At 39.7% G+C, this 19,892-nt stretch overlaps 4 non-coding genes across 4 annotated transcripts; 1 reads left to right on the plus strand and 3 right to left on the minus strand.

Annotated features, from left to right (window-relative positions):
- Positions 1 to 13,958: 13,958 nt before the first annotated feature.
- On the minus strand, positions 13,959 to 14,030 carry trnag-ucc (transfer RNA glycine (anticodon UCC)). The gene has a single exon. It is a non-coding gene; the product is annotated as a tRNA-Gly (tRNA).
- A 185-nt stretch (positions 14,031 to 14,215) lies between these two features.
- trnae-uuc (transfer RNA glutamic acid (anticodon UUC)) lies at positions 14,216 to 14,287 on the minus strand. The gene has a single exon. It is a non-coding gene; the product is annotated as a tRNA-Glu (tRNA).
- A 256-nt stretch (positions 14,288 to 14,543) lies between these two features.
- Positions 14,544 to 14,626, plus strand: trnal-aag (transfer RNA leucine (anticodon AAG)). The gene is given in 2 exon segments: positions 14,544 to 14,581; positions 14,592 to 14,626. It is a non-coding gene; the product is annotated as a tRNA-Leu (tRNA).
- Positions 14,627 to 14,804: 178 nt separating this feature from the next.
- trnas-uga (transfer RNA serine (anticodon UGA)) lies at positions 14,805 to 14,886 on the minus strand. Its single transcript has one exon. It is a non-coding gene; the product is annotated as a tRNA-Ser (tRNA).
- Positions 14,887 to 19,892: the final 5,006 nt, after the last annotated feature.

The following is a 19,892-nucleotide window of genomic DNA, read 5'->3' on the forward strand; positions in this document are numbered from 1 at the left end:
TTTCCATTGCATGTGTTTCGTGTTGTGTTTTTTCGGGAAGCTACAATCGTCACTACTATGAGTAGACATGAGGCAATACTGAAATTTGGTGACAGGATTATCATGACCTAAAGAATTGCGATGATTATATTACGATAATTATTAAAGTTAATAATAGTTTAAAAATTTTATGGATATGAAGAATTATACTTTTAATATTATGAATAGGTTCCATAGTTAAACATACAGTTATAGTGTTGTGCTTTTTTAATAAATAAAAACAATTTGATCTTGAAGAAAACTTTTTCCTGCACATTGTGTTGATAAAATGACATATTATTTTAGTTATCACAGTTACACAAAATGTTCCATAAAGTATTGAAGAAGGATGGATCCCAGGCAAATACATAATATTATTATATAGACAGACCTTAGTCCTGTCACACTAACGTCAGTGGTTATGAAAAACTTAGAAAAACTGATAAGATCAGATATTTTGAGTAAAATTGTGAGTAAGTTTGACCCCATGCAATTTGCCTGCAGGCCTCAAAGAGGAGTAGAGGATGCCACAGTAACTTTACAACACTTACTCTTTAAGCATTTAGAGGGGATTGGAATGCATGCAAGACTTCTTTTGATTGATTTTTCATCTGCATTCAACACAATCCAACCACACATTCTTTCTAAAAAAAAAAAAAAAAAAAGCTTTTAGAACATTTTAGCCTTGGTTCTAATATTGTGGGGTGGGTTCTTGATTTTTTAACCCAGAGAACACAAAGCGTAAGGGTCAGTGGGGTCCTTTCTGACCAGATGATGTCATCAACAGGATCACCACAGGGATGTGTTCTCTCATCTCTGCTGTTTATACTGTACACCAATAAGTTTCAAAGTACCTATGAGAATAGAACAATAATAAAGTATGCAGATGATTCTGTAATTGTGATCTTGCTTCAGAAAAAATGAATAACAACATGGGCCAATTGTTGATGACGTTGTAAAATGGTGTAAAGAGACAAATCTGCACCTAAATGTATCCAAAATGAAGGACATGATTACTGACTTTCAGCAGAGTTTCAGCTGCTTCTTTCTTGTCAGAGGTTTTTATTTACTCCCAAGATCTAGAACGAATCATTTTAAAAGGGGCTTCGTTCCAGCTGCTATCATACTTATGAATAAATTGTAATCTTTTTATCTATCTATCAGTTTTAGTGCATTTGTCTTGGAAAAATCCTGTGTTTTTTTATATATATTTAATAGTAATTGTGATCTTAGCCAAGCGTGATGGATGAATTTAATTAATTGCTTATGGAACAAACCTACTCTGCACTGTCACACTTTTTGTAATTGTGTTTTTATACGTGTTTGTTGTTCATAATGTGGATGAATGAAATGTGAAATGTGGGACTTGCCTCTCAAATCTGCGAAACAACTTTACCTATGTGTACAAATAAAAGCAACCAAATCTAACCTAACCTAATCTAACCTAGTTTAAATATAATAATAGGGGTTTATTTCAACAAATTCAACTATGTGAATGTGGTGCACAGTGTCAGTAATCTGCCCTCAAACCAGAAGATGGCCTGTTCTGACCTTGCCCCTCCCCCCTCTTTGCTCCTCCATCCCCCTCTCTGAAGCCTCTGATAAAGTGTGGGACTAGAGAGATTGCACTGACACTTTGACATCAGCAGATTACAGGAAGAGCAGGAGTGAGGGGACTGGAAATTGGATTTTAGGACAAGAATACAGCTCAATGGTGCAAAAAACCCAAGAGAGAAGTTTGCGAAGGGGGGTGTGTGAGGTAGTGTGGGGCAGCCCGGAGATTACTTATGTACAGTATTTGATTTCAAGGAATACAAATACTGTACTGAACAAGAAAGTTATATTACACAGCAAGTTTAATTTAACAGAACATACATTTATAGTTCTCTTGGTTTTGATGGGATTGATCTTACTGTTATAGCACCTCTCAAAATGCCCAGAATGCTTTGCAGTGCATTACTCATTTACTTCATCAGTGGTGGTAAGATACAGTTGTAGCCACAGCTGCCCTGGGGTGGACTGACTGAAGACAGACTGCCATTCTGCATTAATGGCCCCTCCAATGACATAAGCGCACGTTGCATGCTGGGAATTATTTTGGTTGGCGGCAAGAAACACTAATTCAACATGACGGACGGAGCGAGAAAGCACGTAAAGTGTATTGATCCCGGTTATTTATCCACTCTAACGGCAGAGGACCCAAGACCATTTGACCAGAAATTGGTCATAAGCATCGATGGAGCCAAATCACCCTTTTCAACCCCGACAAAAGGTGGACCAAACCAAATTTCTGGTCAGAATCGCCAACTACCTGGACAAATATTCACTTGGGCGATATCCACAATGACTTGGTGGAAACTCCTGGGCCATTCACAGCAGAAAAGATGAAAACCTCCAAGAGTCTCGATGTGTTGTTGAACTTGTTGGAGTCCACGGTTTGTTAGGATCTTCTACGTTTGCTCTGCGAATGTTTGAAAGCCGTTTAATTCACCGTTAGTGGTTCTTTTCACTCAGAATACGAAAAAGACATTTTCCTTCTTCCGTGCTTCTATTTGTGCATCCGATAATGCAGCAGGAATTTACCATTATCGGGGATAAATACGCGAGGTTACGCACTGTGTTTGACCGCTATCGTGTTTCTTGCCTCCGACCAAAATATTTCCCAGCATGCAACGCGGGCTTTTAATAACAATGACGTCAGCTGAAACTCGCCTATACTAGACAATGTGGGTGAAGTGTCTTGCCTGAGGACACAACATTACTAAACACTGCCTCTGAGATCTTAAAATGCTGTTTCTGTTGGCATGTGGACTTTATAATTTTAGTGTAAGTGACTGTACATTACTATAAAACTATAAACTGTAAAAGAGAATCTAGTTTTTATACTGTATTTGGCTGGTGTTTGCAACGTCACATTTGTTGATCTGGACTAAACTTCAGGAGTAAAATGAAGATGGGGTCCAGGTGCCACGAGCCTCCACTGGGAGAGACGACCCCCATTTCAAGAGATAATTATGCTTTTCAGTTATAACAGACCTGGGCATTGTACAGCTCCAGAGCCACATACGGCCCTTTGGTTGGCTCTGATCAGCCTGATTCATCAGCTGGTTTCAAACCGTCTGACCTCGCAGCATTAGGATTTGTTCGCTCGACAGTAGGCGAGTACTGTTTATCATTTAACCAATCGCTGCTATTTGGTCGTGACGTATGTAATGCACCAAATCCTGTAGGGAAGAAGGACAGCGTCTTTCCCCTTGATAAAATTCACCAAACATTCTCTTTGTTCTGGCTTTAAATCCTCAATCTCAGGAATCATGGCCAAAACAGAATGTCTGTCTTCGTCTACATCCATCTCGACGCTTTGTTTACTGTTGTTCTGTACCACAAAAAGGACCCAGACAGACGCTTGAGTTTGACGTTAAGGCTTCACAGCTCTTCACTGATTGGCTAGTGCACGGACTACAACTTCCGCCATTCTTGCAAACCATCTAGTGCATTCTGATTCCTGACCTTGTCACTGGAGAGAAATGAAATTTAGCAGAGGCATTAGGTGGCGCTAGCCTGGCTAGCTCTGATTGGCCTGTTTAAGACAATTTGGAATTACGAAATAAACATATTTTATAATTTTGCCTCAGACATGGACTAAATGCTTTGCTTTTAATTTTTTTTAGGTGTTTTTTAAATGATATTTTTTGTAAGGTAGCCTCACTTTTTCATTGCTTAGTCAGAACATAAACTCTTACCATGTACCCATAGAATTGTGATAAAATCTATAAACTATAATAAAAAGTTTTTATTAGATCCATGGTCTTACCAGCTCATCAAAATAATGATATTCACTGCTTTTTATAAAGAAATACAATACAGTTCAGCATGTTGGCTTGGCCCTCTACAGTATTTTCTGTTTCTCACTTGGCCCCATGGAACAAATGATTGCCCACTGCTGGCCTATAATATTATAGACCGTCCATTCTGCTTGACACTTCAGTAAGTTTTGACAGTACCTGAACTTGTACAACACTGCGTAAATCTTACATCCTGATGTGTGACCCCCATAAAAAAGCAGATCTGCTGAGAGTAACCACAGAAGCACAGTCTCTCCAAGACCAAAATCTTAGTCCAAGCTTTAGTAAAACGTTGGCAGCCCTGAAAGTCTTAACTTGAGTAACAAGAGCTTCAGATAATGCGGTGCCTCTAGTTATCTTCGCAATTGTAAGAAATGTTGATGACATCAGCTGCGAAGTGTCAATAGTGAAAAAATATCTGTTGTGGATGTATACAGTAGCTCTGTCCACTCTGTTCTCCTCCAGCTCTGTTCCAAATGGCTGGAGCCCAAAGCCTGATTCATTGGCCCGTCTCAGTGGTATACCTCTGTATTTATGCGCCTGTAAAGATGGAGGACGAGGCCGCGCTTGGCTCTCCTCTGTTTGGGGACTTATATGACCCTGTGTTAATTTTGGTGTAAATGTTTCATGTAATCTCATTAATGCTGCTCGTCTGGACTGCTTTAATGTGTCTGCCAATACGAGGCTTGGATTGAGTCTTTCCAGCTTCGAGTGACACTGACTGCTCATATAAAGACACAGCGGAGAGAGGAGAAGGGCAAGACGATGTCAATGCACAAATCAAAGGCGCTGCACCTGATTTAGACTGTCTGTCTGAAAACACCAAAAACGAAATGAGATCTTTTTAAACAGTTGGCAAAGTCATTCCTCACTTACCTTATGTATTCTGAGGTTACGAATTATTCAACACTAAGAGTTTGTCAGTGCTTTTCTCAACAGAGAGTTTGCTGAGATCGTAAAAACAACAACTGCAAGCTAAAGGTGCATTGCGTAACTTTTCTGGTGGAGGGACTGCTGCCTGCTTTGTCTGCATAAGTATTTTATTGCTTTACCAGAACGTTCCATGGCATTCAACTTTTCTAACTTTATGGAAACAAGAATGCCACCAGGTTAGGTTAAAATCAGATCTGTGAATAGGCACATACACTTTTCAAAATATAATAAAACACATGTAACTGAATAAATATTTGATAGATAGGTTTAATGCCATAGTGGCCACATTTACATGAGAGCTTTAATTCTAAATAAAAAATAATTGGTAATACATAAAGAGCCCATCTCATGCAAAATAACTCTTTTCACATTGTGTCTTCTGCACATAAACAAGCACAATTTGGGTTTTGAAACATCCATTACACAATAGTTATGAAATCTTACTGATTTCTTGGAGACAGTCACAGACCAGGAACTATGAAAGGCCGACTATTGCTCCTCCCCTCGCACAGGCTCCGCCCTCCAAACGTGACGTAGACTGAGTGAGCCGCCCTTCCTCCGCCCATCTCAGGGAGGGAGGGGGAGACAGACGTGCACCCTGATAGTGGTAGGAATAAACTTTTATTCATCATGGAGATACAGCGCGTTCAGCCACACATGTGTTGGACCCAGAATCGGATGAGGATTTTGAGGTGCACGAAGCTCAAGCACCGCGTCCACATCAGCTGAACATTACTGATTGAACACTTGTAGATAAACTTATTATATCATGTTCACTGCAGTGTAGAACAGTGAGCTTATGCTGACACTTTTGTTTAGATGTTCATGTGGGAATTGTCAGCCGATGCGGGGTGGAGGCAGGGCGGAGGTGGGGAGGAGGTGGGTGCGAAGTGCTTTCTGCTATATCAAACACATCATAGGTGTATCTGCCGCGTCATCGTTGTAGCAGTTTTAGTTCGTTGTCACATGGGAGGATGGCAGAAATACTCTGCAATTTGTTAAAAACTGCCAAATCAATCTAAAAACCACTTTGGCGACATATACAAGGCCCACACATCACTCTTAGAAGTTAGAAAGCTCTGAAAAGTTGATTTTGCATGAGATGGACCTTTAATGCAGATGGGGGGCAGATAAAATTAATATTATTCAGCTGCAAATTTGTGTTGCATTAGCATGAATGTGTGGGTGAGTGGGTGAATGGTTCCTTGTTGTAAAGCTTTGAGTGCCTTGAAGGTGGAATCCATGGAATACATCATAACTTATATTCAATAGGCTGAGGTGAATTCTTAAGAAGATGATGGTTTTGCTTGAGATGGGCCCTTTAATAACTGCACCTTATTTAGCCTTAATAAAGCATGAACAAAGACTTGATTAATAATGAACAAATACTTCATTAAGAGTCATTCAGGCCCAATAAATACATAATTACTACCTTAATTAGCACTTAACTTGCACTTAATTAGCCTGTGTTGCAAATGGTTACTCTTAATTATTAATTATTCATAAACTAACCATTTGTGTGTGTATTTGTAAATGCATATTTAGTACAGTATTTAAGTATTTACAGTATTTAAGTACAAATTTGAAAATTTATCACTGATTAATAAGTCATGAGATAATGATTTACTAATCCTGCAATGCAATGCTAATTCAGTCAGTTATTATCTGTTACTTAAGTCTGTCTGAGAGCTTTTCTAAAGTGTAGACTCATTATGTTTTATTAAGCATTTGTTAAAGGTTGTATAGAGGATTTTCCAAGGAACGAGAAATCCAGCGACTGTTTGTCCTTTTTCAAATGTTGCGCATGCGTGAAACCACCCCCCCTCCCCTACAGCTCCCTACGTAGAAACGCCTTCTCCCGCCTCCTCACTACGCCAGAAACAGGTTTGTTTACAGCCGGTGAGCTGCACATGACTTGTAAACAACTAACTACAGTGTTGGTTAGGCAAGGCGGAGAAGTGAGGAGCGGGGGGAGCGGGTGTGCGGACATTTCGTTCGCGGACGAGAAGTGAGGAGCAGGGAGAAGAGCGGAGCAGGGAGAGAGGAGAGAGGAGAGAGGAGAGGGGAGCGGTGCGCGGAGATTCCGTGCCCGTAGAAGTGAGGAGAAGGGGGAAGAGCGGAACGGGCAGCGGGGACAGGAGTAGGAAAGGGGAGCAGAGAAGGTTGCGCGGAGATTCAGTGCGAATGAACTAGCTACAACACGCAGCAGCAAGCGGACTCTTTCTTTGCCTTGAAAATTACGTTTTCAGACATAGGATATCGCTTTCGTGTCCTGAAAAACGTTTGACTAGCTCTTGGAAATAAAGTACGTTTTCATAATAAGCAGAAGTTACCTGTCCAGGAGTAATTTGGCGACCAGTGCTTCAGTCTTTAGACCCTGCGTCTGCTTCAGTCGCGCCATCGCTGGAATGAATCTACAAGAATCACCTTAGTTTGGCTTCGCTGCTTTTCCCCTTGTCTTCTTCTTTCAGCGACCTCAAAAACGGACTTTCTTTTGCGGCTAACTGCTCCTGGATTCTTGTCTGCCATTGCAACAAACTTTGTGCTAACTGCGAGGAAGATATAGGTCAAAAAAAGCCGCTAAGAACTGTTGCATTGGTGGAGTAAACAGCGTCTGTGCGTCTTGCGTCTGTGGACTGCGTGACAGGCGTACGTAAACCACGTACCGGCGGCGCGCAGGCAGGTCAGTTACGCTAGAAACATAGGGAGTTTGATTGATAGCCTGTCAGCTAACAGATAACGAGGCAGTGTCGTTATCTATTGGCAAATGTTTAGCTGGCCCCACCACGTCCAGAGTTGATGAATTTTTATTCTCTTTTTTTTGGTCATCATAATTACAAGGCTACTGCACCTCTATAATGCTATCATTGACAACTTGAAACAAAAAAAACAAAAAAAAAATCCTCCATACAACCTTTAAGGCCATACTCCAGAGTAATCATAATAGAATTTTCACATTATTTAGGCAAGTGGTAATGATTAACAAATGTCTGAATAACAACATTAGTTATTTCATTCTGAATAAAAATGAATTCCGCTTTAAAAAAGACCATGTACACAATTAATTCCAATGAAGTCTTTATTTATATAGCGCTTTTCACAGACATATGGGTCCGGGGCAGATTTTTGACATTCAAATGTCTCTTATTCAGAACCTAGAGGGACTATTGAAATAAGTAAAGTATCAGAATGTAGGAAAGAGTTACACTCCAACAGGGTCAAGTTAAACCTGTGATATTCTTTCAAGTTGTTGACAAAAAATTTAAAAATTCATGTTGGTAACGGAGGGAATGAAATATGCAGCACTTTTTGGGCAATAAATCCAAACAGTGATAACTCTTGGTTCTCACTTACATATCCTTAACAAACTGGTTTGAATATTTGCTTCATATAGTTTTCTACCATATGGTACAAGATTAGGTTGAAAAACCTCTTACTTTTTGACTAATGAGATTTTTTATGAAGAAAGGTCATGGTAACGGAGGGAAAAGTAATGGAGGCAAAATTGTGCAAACAAGTAGAAGGTGCAGGATTTTACATCATTTATCAGCTTTTTTCTTTCGAATACTTTAATATTACTTCAAAATGAAAGGAAACTATTTCTATAAAATATGTCAGTCCGTCGAAACAAATTTTTATCATTTTAAATGCATTTTTTTGAAAAATCCTGTACCTTCATCAACAGTTCAAAGATGGAATAACACAAGATATGATGAAATACATCCATTTATTTACATGATTTGCAGGTCTTTGAAATTTGGGAAATAATTTTTGTTCCATGTTTCATACATGGTCTGTTTAAAACATATGTTTAGAACCAAAAATGGTACAGAAAAAAGGTAAATAGTTTCATAAACTAGAGTACATATGCTATCTGTTGAATACATTTTTATATCAGATGCATTAACTTAAAAACTTAACTTTTAAATTAATAAAAAATTAATTTTTGGCCTTACTGTATACTTCTGCTTGACTGAGTCCGTATGTCACAATGACGCTTCACAGAGCATTGTAGATTCATTATTCTTTCTCTCCACACCAGTTTCCCAGTGGTCTGCCATCCAAGTACTAATCAGGCCCGGCCTCACTGAGCTTCTGAGATCTGATGGGATCAAGCTTTGATAAGCTGGTATGGCCACAAATTAAATAATGAAATAATAATAGTGAAAATGTTTATTCTGAATTAAACTTAATTCCGAAGTAAGTGGGTGGTTTATTCCGATTTTAAATGAAAAATAAATATTCTGAATTAATTTATTCCTCGATCATGTAAACGTTTATTCTTCTTAAAAATTATTCCGGTCGTTGAGTCGCCCTTTTGACTCAATGACACACTGCAAGATGGCGACAAGGAGCAAATGATGGTATCGAGCCGAAATAGGTTTTTTAATGAGTGCACTGGAAGAACTGCAAATAATGAAATGATGCTGGACGCAGGAGTGGGCTGAGGTAGAGCAGCCGTTGACTCAGTTTGTCTTGTTCCTCCTTTCTCTGACACTCAGGCGTGATGAGAGAATTCTCGAGCTGCTGCTTCATTATCATCGGAACGACTGCGGAAAAAAGTTTAGATCATGTTTGTGTCCGTGGCTTAACAAATCAAGACGGCAAAAAAAAAAGCCGGTAGCAGCTGAAGTGTGTGTTTTCTTCCGGTCAACACAAATACTTTTTTGTCTCTGTCCAACCAGAACCCTTCCTGACCCCAAGACGTTGAGCGGAATTAAATAAAGACAATTTAACGTGCTTTCCATGTAAACCTCAGGGTAAACAGAGAGTATTTTAATTCCGTACGATTTAATTCAGAACAGTTCATTTGGAATTTAAAAAACATCATGTAAACGTGGCAAGAGTGGAACATTCTTGGCAACCCTAACCTGGGCAGTAGTGTAACCTCAACCAGAAAAGTTACGCAGTGCACCTCTAAAGTGTACTTCTTCATTATCTGACAATAAAACACTTCATAATTCGATGCAGACAGTGCACAGCGGATTTATTTTAACTTCAAGAGCTGCTTATACACTATATCTGTACTCGGGCAAAAATAAATGAGTATGGCCTTCAAAGGATATCAATTATTCAGACATCTTCAGTTCGCGTATCAGGCAAATACACAGAAACAAAGCATAGTAAAAATAATTTTGTGATTTTTTTTTTGATGAAATGAACAAGTTACTTTAGATATTGTAAATCTTTAAATACATTTATGGTATTGCGGTGGATAATCAGTCGCTTTTTATCTGGGGCTGGGTGAGTTTTGCATACAAATCCATACTCCAAACAGGGAAACGAATTGGAGTGCTTTTTTATCTGGCTGTTTATGTCACATTAACTTTACGTTCTCATTCATAAAGTTGGATTTAAAAAAGCTGGTCGCAGACGAATGTTGACGTATTACGCAATGTGAATGATGATGACTCTTAAGAGGTTTAAAGGAACAGTTCGGAATTTTGGACACAGCACCTCATTTCCTAGTGAGCCAGAGTGTTGGAGACGTGTGGAAGACACTTTTTGAAATATTCCATCCAGTCCTTGTATTTGCAGAGGTTGCTGGTGCTAGGCTAGTGCATGTCAATGGCCATAGTTATCCTGCCACTAAAAACAGTCTCAGGGTTTGTTTACACGAGAACACTTGCGGCAAAATATTTTATCGGAAGTGCATTTCGTTTAGACAGTGACAGCGTTTTTGGGGCTTAAAAACACAAAAATCTAAAAGCAACCTCCAGATTTGGAAAAGCTGAATAAGCTCCACTGTAGCGTTTCCGTCTACACTGCCCAAGACGCAAAACTCTGGTCAGATCTGCTCACATCTCGTATGCGTTTACGTCACATACATCACCACCTAGGCGTCTGGCATGCATACCCAATCCAATTCCACACACTTTTGCATCACTGTATGCATGCAGATTTCCTCCCGGAATAAAAAGTGAAGACACAACGCTACTTTTGCGTCTTCTGTTCAGACGATCATCATATAAACGTAGCCTTGCCCACTCCATAAAGCACCTGAAGTAAAACATTATTACCCCAGACTGTCCATATAAATGTCTGTGTTGATAGAATGATTTTAGAAGTAAAACCAACCTTACATTTGAAGGACTTATGTCTGAGCAGCAGCAGTGAGTTGTACTTCCTGATAGAAAGCTTGGCAGCGGCTGATTAATATATGAGAAAATAATCCCTCAACATACGACGATTCATGCGATGCAAGGTTAGTTATATTTTAGACATTATTTTATCAACACAGACATTCACATGGACAGTCTGGTGTAATAATAGATTTTCTCTGGGTGTTTTGTGGAGTGAGTAAGACTGTTTTTTGTAGCAGGATAACCACCAGCACCTCTGCAAATACAAGGACTGGATGGAATATTTCAAAAAGTGTCTCCACACGTCTACAACACTCTGGCTCACTAGGAAATGAGGCCCTATGTCCAAAATTCCAAACTGTCCCTTTAAGCTGTGTTAGAATGTTGTTACTGCCTCAAAAACAGACGTAGAGTTGTGTTTTGTTTCATTCACACTTTTGAGTAATCCTTTATTATTAGTCTGTCTATATCTTTAAAGCTCAAAATTCTCTGTTCCACCTTGTGATGTCATGTGGTGGTAGTTTTAAAGTGAACCGCTACAATTTATCTTTAAAGGGCCCATCTCATGCAAAATCAACTTTTCAGAGCTTTCTACCTTCTAAGAGTGATGTGTGGGCCTTGTATTTGTCACCCAAATGGTTTTTAGATTGATTCGGCGTTTTTTTAACAAATTGCAGCGTATTTCTGCCACCCTCCCACGTGACAACGAACTAAAGCTGCTACGACAATGACGCGGCAGATACACCTATGATGCGTTTGACGTAGCAGAAAGGGCTTCACACCCGTCCCCGTTCCCCGCTCCACCGCCTCCACCCCGCATCGATTGACAATTCCCACATGAACACCAAAGCAAAAGCGACAGCATAAGCTCATTGTTCTACACTGCAGTGAACACGATATAATAAGTTGATCTACTAGTGTTTATTAATACTTTACCAATCAGTAATGTTCAGCTGATGTTGACGCGGTGCTTGAGCTTCGTGCACTTCAAAATCCTCGTCTGATTCCAGGTCCAACACATGCAGGCTGAACGCGCTGTATCTCCATGATGAATAAAAGTTTATTCCTACCACTATCAGGGTGCACGTCTGTCTCCCCCTCCCTCCCTGAGATGGGCGGAGGAAGGGCGGCTCACTCAGAGTCTACGTCACGTTTGGAGGGCGGAGCCTGTGCTTTCTCAGGACGGGCGGGGGGATGAGCAATAGTCCGTCTTTCCTAGTTCCTGGTCTGTGACTGTCTCCAAGAAATCAGTAAGATTTCAGAATTATTGTGTAATGGATGTTCCAAAACTCAAACAGTGCTTGTTTATGTGCAGAAGATACAATGTGAAAAGAGTTATTTTGCATGAGATGGGCCCTTTAAGTCAGTAGACATTGGCAACTTCATATGAGGAAACAACATTATAACATAGAAAATATCATAATATATTCCCTTTTTGGAATGCTAAACTTGCTATGAACTTATTTCATGTTCAGATTAGTTAAAGGTGCGCTATGTAACTTTTCTCGTAAGGGTCAGCCACTTGTCTCCATGGAGATGTTATTGCTTTGCCTTGAATGTTCCACTGTACAGCACTGATTTTGTCCAATTCCAGGAGTTATTGTTGCTTAAATATACATTGAAAAACATGCATTGTTATCGTGAGGGGTGATGTCTCTCCACAGACCTGACCTGTAACTGGACCTGCATGTCTTCTATGAAATTGGAAGTTTAATACTATACTGCTACGTAGATTTCAGGCAATAACATCCCATTGACACAAACAGAAGACAGATCCTTTACTCCCTAAAGTATATAGTTCTCAGAGGAGCCTGGAACTTCTAGTGTGATAAACTTTCGCTTTTGGAAAAATGACTCAGATGAAGAGATACACCAAGCTCCTGTGGCAAATAGGATTCTGGGAAATAAATGCCCCGAGCAGTTCCCTCCCTGAGAATGAGAAACGATCTGAAACTTTCATTTGGGGTTCATAACTTTCAATTTGGGCGGTACAATAAATCACAAACACCGGTTATGGCCATATCATCTTAAACAAGCACATAAAAACAAAGGTTACAGACATTTCTTTACACATATTTTTATTACAGAGCCTAGAATTAAAATGTGTTAGAACAAAAAAAACACGCCTGGGTTGGAAAGGTTGGTGCAAATAAAATAGTGAAAAAAGCCATAATATTCTTCATTCTCAATTTACATGTGGGTCGGTTAAAATTTGTGGAACTTCTGTTAGTGCATTTTTTGCCTTCTGGTCATTTTCAAGCATGGGATTTTAACAAAAAAATATCTGTTGGTCCCTTTGTTGTTGGCGGGTATCAAATTGGTCAAAAATGGGAACATCTGGGGCAGTTCTTGGATAAATCTGGGACAAATAAATTGTTTTGGACAAATCTGATGGAACAGGGGACACAGGGCTCAGAACAAGGACTGTCCTAGGGAAATAGGGATGTCCGGTTATGTCCGGTTATGTCCGGTTATGTCCGGTTACATCCGGTTACACTCCGTTACTCAAGTTAAACTTTATTTGGAGGTTTCTTTTAACAAAATCTGACCAGAAAGAACAGGTTTAGTTGGAATTAGAAAGAGGTGAGCTGATTTGAGCTGTTAAACAAGTCTCTCTCAAATAACTTGCATTTGTCAACAGTTTTTCAGTCACTTTCACCTTCTAGTTGAACATAAAACTCCTAAACAGGACCATGAACACTCATATTGATCACAGGCTCCTGAACATGTGCTGCTGAAATCAATTTTATGTTTTTTTGTGTGTTTTTAGACACTCTTTTTTGTGTGTGTGTGTGTGTGCAAGGTGCCAAAGAAATGACACTTTTGTTATATCTCAGAAACTAATGATGATAGAGACATAAAACTAACCAAATGATACACAACATCCATATTTATATTCAGCTTCACTTGATACTATAGGGCTAAATTTAATATTTTTGATGTTATTAAAGAAAGCTCAGATTTAAGAGCTGTATATGTGCACTACAGCTATGAAGAGCTACGTTTTGGAAGGAATGAATTCCACACACAAGTACTCCCTCCAAACACATGGAAATCACCATTATTCACAACCAAAGATTGTGATGGCTGGGAATCAAACCCAGGTCATCTGCTTGGAAGGCAGCTATGCTAACCACTATACCACCATCACAAGGTGGCAGTGATGTCACACAGTGACATCACAGTGTCCTCTCATAGTGATATCACAAGTCAGTGAAATGATATGACGACTCTGTACAGACAAAATCATATCAAAACCACAGATAGCTAGCAGTAGTAAGACAGAGAATGATTGAGTGCATATAAGCCACTACTGTTGATCCCAAAAGCTACGACTTCCCATACCGGGAGTTGAACCCGGGCCGCCTGGGTGAAAACCAGGAATCCTGACCGCTAGACCATATGGGAAATTCAGGCTTTAACCTATCGGTCACTTTACTAATCAAGTACAGAGACAATGCACACTGCACTGAGGGGAACTGTGGTGGTCACCTCTGTTTCGACTGTCCCAAGCAAATAATTAGAGAACACCATTTGGGTTTTGTCACTAGTTGCTGTCATTTGCCTAGCAGCAAAAACTATAAATGGAAAGTCAGCAAGCAAAGCAAATTGACCTCACAAAGTAACCTCACACAGTGAAGTCACATGGAGCTCTCACGTGCGTGGTAGTGTGGCTGAGTGGTCTAAGGTGCTGGATTAAGGCTGCCAGTCTCTTCAGGGGTGTGGGTTCAAATCCCACCACTGCCAGTTTGATCTCTGATGCTGAACTGAGCCAGGTTGATTTTGCAGTGTTCTGCCCTGACGTAAGCTTTTCAGCAGCCGCCCTATAGAAGCTCGTTCGACACACTGTCTCAAACATTGGCCTTCACTCTCCCTGTCGACCTGTGTTTGAAGACACTGTCTTTATGCATAATAGAAAGCCCCTCGTTGTTGACAGGATTCGAACCTGCGCGGGCAGACCCCAATGGATTTCAAATCCATCGCCTTAACCTCTCGGCCACAACAACGCTCGAAAGGGCAACTGTCAAAAAGAAAAAACAAAACAACAAAAACAATATCTTAAATAGCAACATGGCTACACCACCTTCCCCAAGTTGAGCTGGCCGGATTCGAACCTGTGCGGGTGGACCCCAACAGAGTTCAAGTGAGCCACCTTAGCCTCTCAGTCACAACAGCCGGCTTTAAATCCTCGATCTCGGGAATCGTTGACAACACAGAATGTCTGGCTCTTCACTGATTGGCTGGTGCCCGAACTTGCACTTCCGCGTTTTTTGCAAACCTTCTAGTGTATTCTGATTCCTGACCTAGTCGCTGGACAGAAATGAAATTGAGCAGAGGCACTAGGTGGCGCCAGCCTGGCTAACATGTAGAGCAACCCCAGCGTGATGTCACAACAAAGTATCAATTAATTAAAGGTGCATTATGTATTTTTTCAAGCACAGGGGCTGCCACCTTCTTCATGGAGTCATCATTGTTTTGCTAAATGTTCCACATTATGGCATTAAATGCTACAAGTCAGATCTGTGGAAAAAGGTGACGCTGCGTGCAGTAACAATACATGTTTTCCATTGTATTTAGGCAACAAACACCTGTAACTGAATGAATGCAATATACGAAACTTTAATGCCATATTGTGGAATGTAGTGTCCATCATTGATGTAACAATAACTGAAATATTGTGATATCGTATCATCAAAATTCTCACAATAATATCGTGGACCATCAATTACAAGTCTCTTTGCTTAAATTAAGAGGCTTAGCTAAAAAAAGACAGAGGAAACTACATAGACCATGATCCTTTGCTCCATTTCAGTGCAGACTACATGAAGAAATAACAGTTCTAAGCAATTTTAAGTCTTAGTTTTTTGGATTAAGTCTTGTCAAGGCATTTGAAGAGGAAAAAGTCACATATTCAATTTTGTTAGCTTACCCAAAATGTCACAATAAATATCATACTGTGAGATGTATGTTGTGAAAATATCGTACAGAGAGATTTGGATATTGTTACATCCCTAATCATGAGCCTCACCACCAAATCATGAGATTTCCCACGATATCTCTATAAATATCGTATCGTGAGACTTGGATATCGTTACACCCCTAGTGTCCATGGAGACAAGCAGATGATGGATTACCTGCCACCAGAAAAGGTCCATAGTGCAGCTTTAAGGGCATTATGCAACCTTTTGAGATTTCATATTAATCTCCTTCACAGTCTGAAAGGCCGTCATCATCTCTGAAGAGCCCTGTGCGAAATGAAACACATCCATTTCCCTTTGGCCTTTCCTCAAACACATCTGAATATTCACTATTGATTTATCTGCCATGAGAGTTATCAGCGGAGCATGAGGAGGGCATTTAGGGCAGTTCAGTCTCCAGAGCTCAGCCTGTCTGCTCCTCTTATCTGCTCACTCTGCTTAACAACAGCAGGCACCAGCAGGACACTTTACACCGTTTAAAGAGAGTTTTTACACTGATTCAAGCACAAATCTAGGCAAAATGATACATCTGGCAACTTTAGTAAGTGTTTAACAGCGTTCACGTGACATTGCAACATTCTAAAATGATCATAGTTTCAAACTGAGCTGAAAGATACCTGGAGGATTTGCTGTTTAAAGGTCAATATTAACTCCTGTGAGTGTTAAACGTCATGTTAAGGCCATTACACATTACAGGATTTTTCAGTCTTAAACTATTTTTAATCGTGTGACAAAAAGCACACACCACAGACACGAGGAGAATCTTATGAGATTTTAAATCTCCGATCACAAAGACTGCTGCAGGATATGTCTGCGAACCACAGGCTGCACAGTTATGAGCGCAACTCAACTGTTTCCTGTTTCCTTTCGCTTTGAGACTCTTAAGTGTTCAAAAGATCAGAGCTCTGCACTTCGAATTTAGACACAAGTCCAAACTGTGTTATTATTATTTGTAAAATGTGGTGCAATACTTCAGATACTTGATTTTTAAAGCATAAAAGACTAGTGATAAAGTCCACAGGAATTAGAGTAAGTAGCTAAATAAGTAACTAAAGTAACTGCAGCTTCACCTCGATCCATGCGCCGTGTGCATGTAAACAGACACACGTAAGGAACTACTCCCACCTTTTTACCTTAAAACCTGGATTAATAGCATGGTTTTGTGTCACTGGGGTCATTATTTGCAGAGGAGAAATTCTGTGGACAGTATGGATGAAATGTTGCAGCTTGTTTTTGTAACTTTACCACTTTACAAGAGGTGAGTAATAAAGTCTTCTCATTATTTTCACTATTTTTACCTCCGCCAAGGAGGTTATGTTTTTGCCGGCGTTTGCGTCTGTTTGTTTGTTTGTTTATTTGTCTGTTAGCAACATAACTCAAAAAGTTATGGACCGATTTTGATGAAATTTTCAGGATTTGTTGGAAATGTGAAAAGGAAGAACTGATTTCATTTTGGGGGTGATCCGGACGAAATCCTGGATTCTGGATCACTTTGAAATTTTAGTCAACATTGTGGTAAATGGGGCCAAAAATTTTGTTTCTCAATATCTCGGTTAATTATTGACCAAACCCCATGAAATTTGACTCAGGGATGGACAATGGGATCCTCTTTCATATTCCAAAGGCTGATCCGGATCTGATCCAGAAGACTGATTTTATCGCAATTTATATAAAAAATGGAGGTAGTCCTTGGCGGAGGTCTGCGCTCTCTGAGTGCTTTTCTAGTTTGAGTTTGTTTCTCTGTGTCCTTCTCTCCTCTGCCTCTGATGCTCTGTTTTATTGGCTGTTACTGTAGCGTTGCTCATGTTTGGTGGTTGTTTGGTGGTATGCCCTACTGTGTGGATTCTAATTTATAATAGCTGAAGGAACAAGATTTCCATAGAGATAACCGGACAGAAGCCCTCCTTCAGGTCAAAAAAAGAGTCACTGTATGTTTCTTAAGTGCAATAAAAACTTAAATACAGCTAAACACTCCTCTGGCATCTGAAACTATATAATCATAACATTATAAAAAAGTAGTAATAATAATAATAATTCAATTTTTATTAAGAACACGTAATATCTGGTTCATAGTATTGAAAAGAAAAAAGTAAGAAAAAAAAAAGTAAATATACAGTGCATGTTATAATGTATACAGACAAGAGCACCAGTGTCTCCACAGGTCAGAGGTGAATCTGACAGAGCTCCTCACAGACACACTAGAGCTTCAATGATTCGATTACTCAGATTCACGGCTCTACACATAAATGAATAAATACAACATCGGATCGTGACGACGCAGGGTCTCACACCACAATTTACAAACATTTCACTGGCGCTACAGAACCTCGGCACTTTTAGTAATATTCTCAAAGAGTCATTATAGGCCACTGTCAAACTCTGCAAACTCTTTTTCTTGTAGTAGATTAGCAGTATACAAGGGCGAGCAGAAACAATTAAAAGGAGCATTTTTGACATGACTGGAGCACATGGAGAACTTGCGGACAAGCATATTGGCCTGACCGTAAAGCTCACACTGCTGCCTGTACATGTCTCTATCATCTGAGAGGTCACTGGTGACATAATGTCCAAGATATCTGACCTCATCTGTGAGTTGGAGGGCACTCCCGAACAAAGAGAAAAAGGATAGCTTTTTGTCCTCTTTTGTTTTAACGATCATAATATGACACTTCAGAGCATTGTACTTAATGTCATATTCAAAGCCAAACTGGGAACATATATTTAAAAGCTGCTCCTTTAATAATAATAATCACACTTCACTGTAATTGTTGTTTGGTTCTAAATTTAATCCATTTTAGTCCTGGTTCATTCCTGTTCTAGTCCTGGTTTATTTTTGGGTTGTATACACAATATATATATACATAATCTTCTCTTCTGGTGTAATACTTGGAAGAGCTAATATTTTATGAGGTCAAGAATCAATAATGCATCTTATTTGAGCTAATTGTTGGATTTATGACTGAGACTGAATGAATAGTTTCATTATAAGTGAGTGTAAGGCATTGTGGATTTAATAATGGTCTAATTAACTGACATTTAGAGCAGTCCAGGTCCAGACAATGCAACGCAGACTTGTTCTGTTATACATACTGCTTAAACAGTTCATTCTAAAACAAGAAAGGCTTTGAAAAGAGCTGGTCAGTTTCTTTGTAAAGTCTAATTAAAATTTTGGCTACAATATCAAGATAAAAAGGATCAAATGTCTTGAGTGAATTGCAAAACCTAAAATAATAATATACTCTCTAGTTTCTGTTTTTTAAAGCAAAGTCTCATCTGTCTCTTCTGGACGTCAGGGCTTCACAGATCTGTTATCAGCTCAGAGGAGTCCAGGGTTATCAATAAACACATAACTGTTTAATCAAAATGACACTTCCTCCTCAACACCCCATTCATCCTTCTGCATCTGTTTCACACTTCACTTCATCTCACAATCTCCAAACACAGCTGGACTAAGTCTGGGCTCCTCTAAGTGTCTAACTTTATTAAAGGGCCCGTCTCATGCAAAATAACTCACATTGTATCTTCTGCACATAAACAAGCAAGTGTTGGACCCAGAATTGGACGAGGACTTTGAGGTGCATGAAGCTCAAGCACCGCGTCCACATCAGCTGAACATTACTGATTGGTAAAGTATTAATAAACACTAGTAGATCAACTTATTATATCATGTACACTGCAGTGTAGAACAATGAGCTTATGCTGTCGCTTTTGTTTAGGTGTTCGTGTGGGAATTGTCAGTCGATGCGGGGTGGAGAAGGTGGAGCAGGGGAGGGAGGCGATTGCGAAGCGCTTTCTGCTACGTCAGATGTGTCATAGGTGTAGCTGCTGCGTCATCGTTGTAGCAGCTTTAGTTCGTTGTCACGTGGGAGGGTGGCAGAAATACGCTGCAATTTGTTTATACAAGGCCCACACATCACTCTTAGAAGGTAGTGTGGGCTTCTACCCTGTGTTTTTAAAGTTTCATTCATATGTTAATTTGCCCTGTTACATGCTGTGTATGTTTTTGGACTTTGGAGTGTCAATGGGGTTGGGAT

This window comes from Boleophthalmus pectinirostris, unplaced genomic scaffold (genome assembly GCF_026225935.1).
Source record: "Boleophthalmus pectinirostris isolate CB_2022bp ecotype Guang Dong unplaced genomic scaffold, ASM2622593v1 HiC_scaffold_8, whole genome shotgun sequence".
NCBI classification, from domain to species: domain Eukaryota; kingdom Metazoa; phylum Chordata; class Actinopteri; order Gobiiformes; family Gobiidae; genus Boleophthalmus; species Boleophthalmus pectinirostris.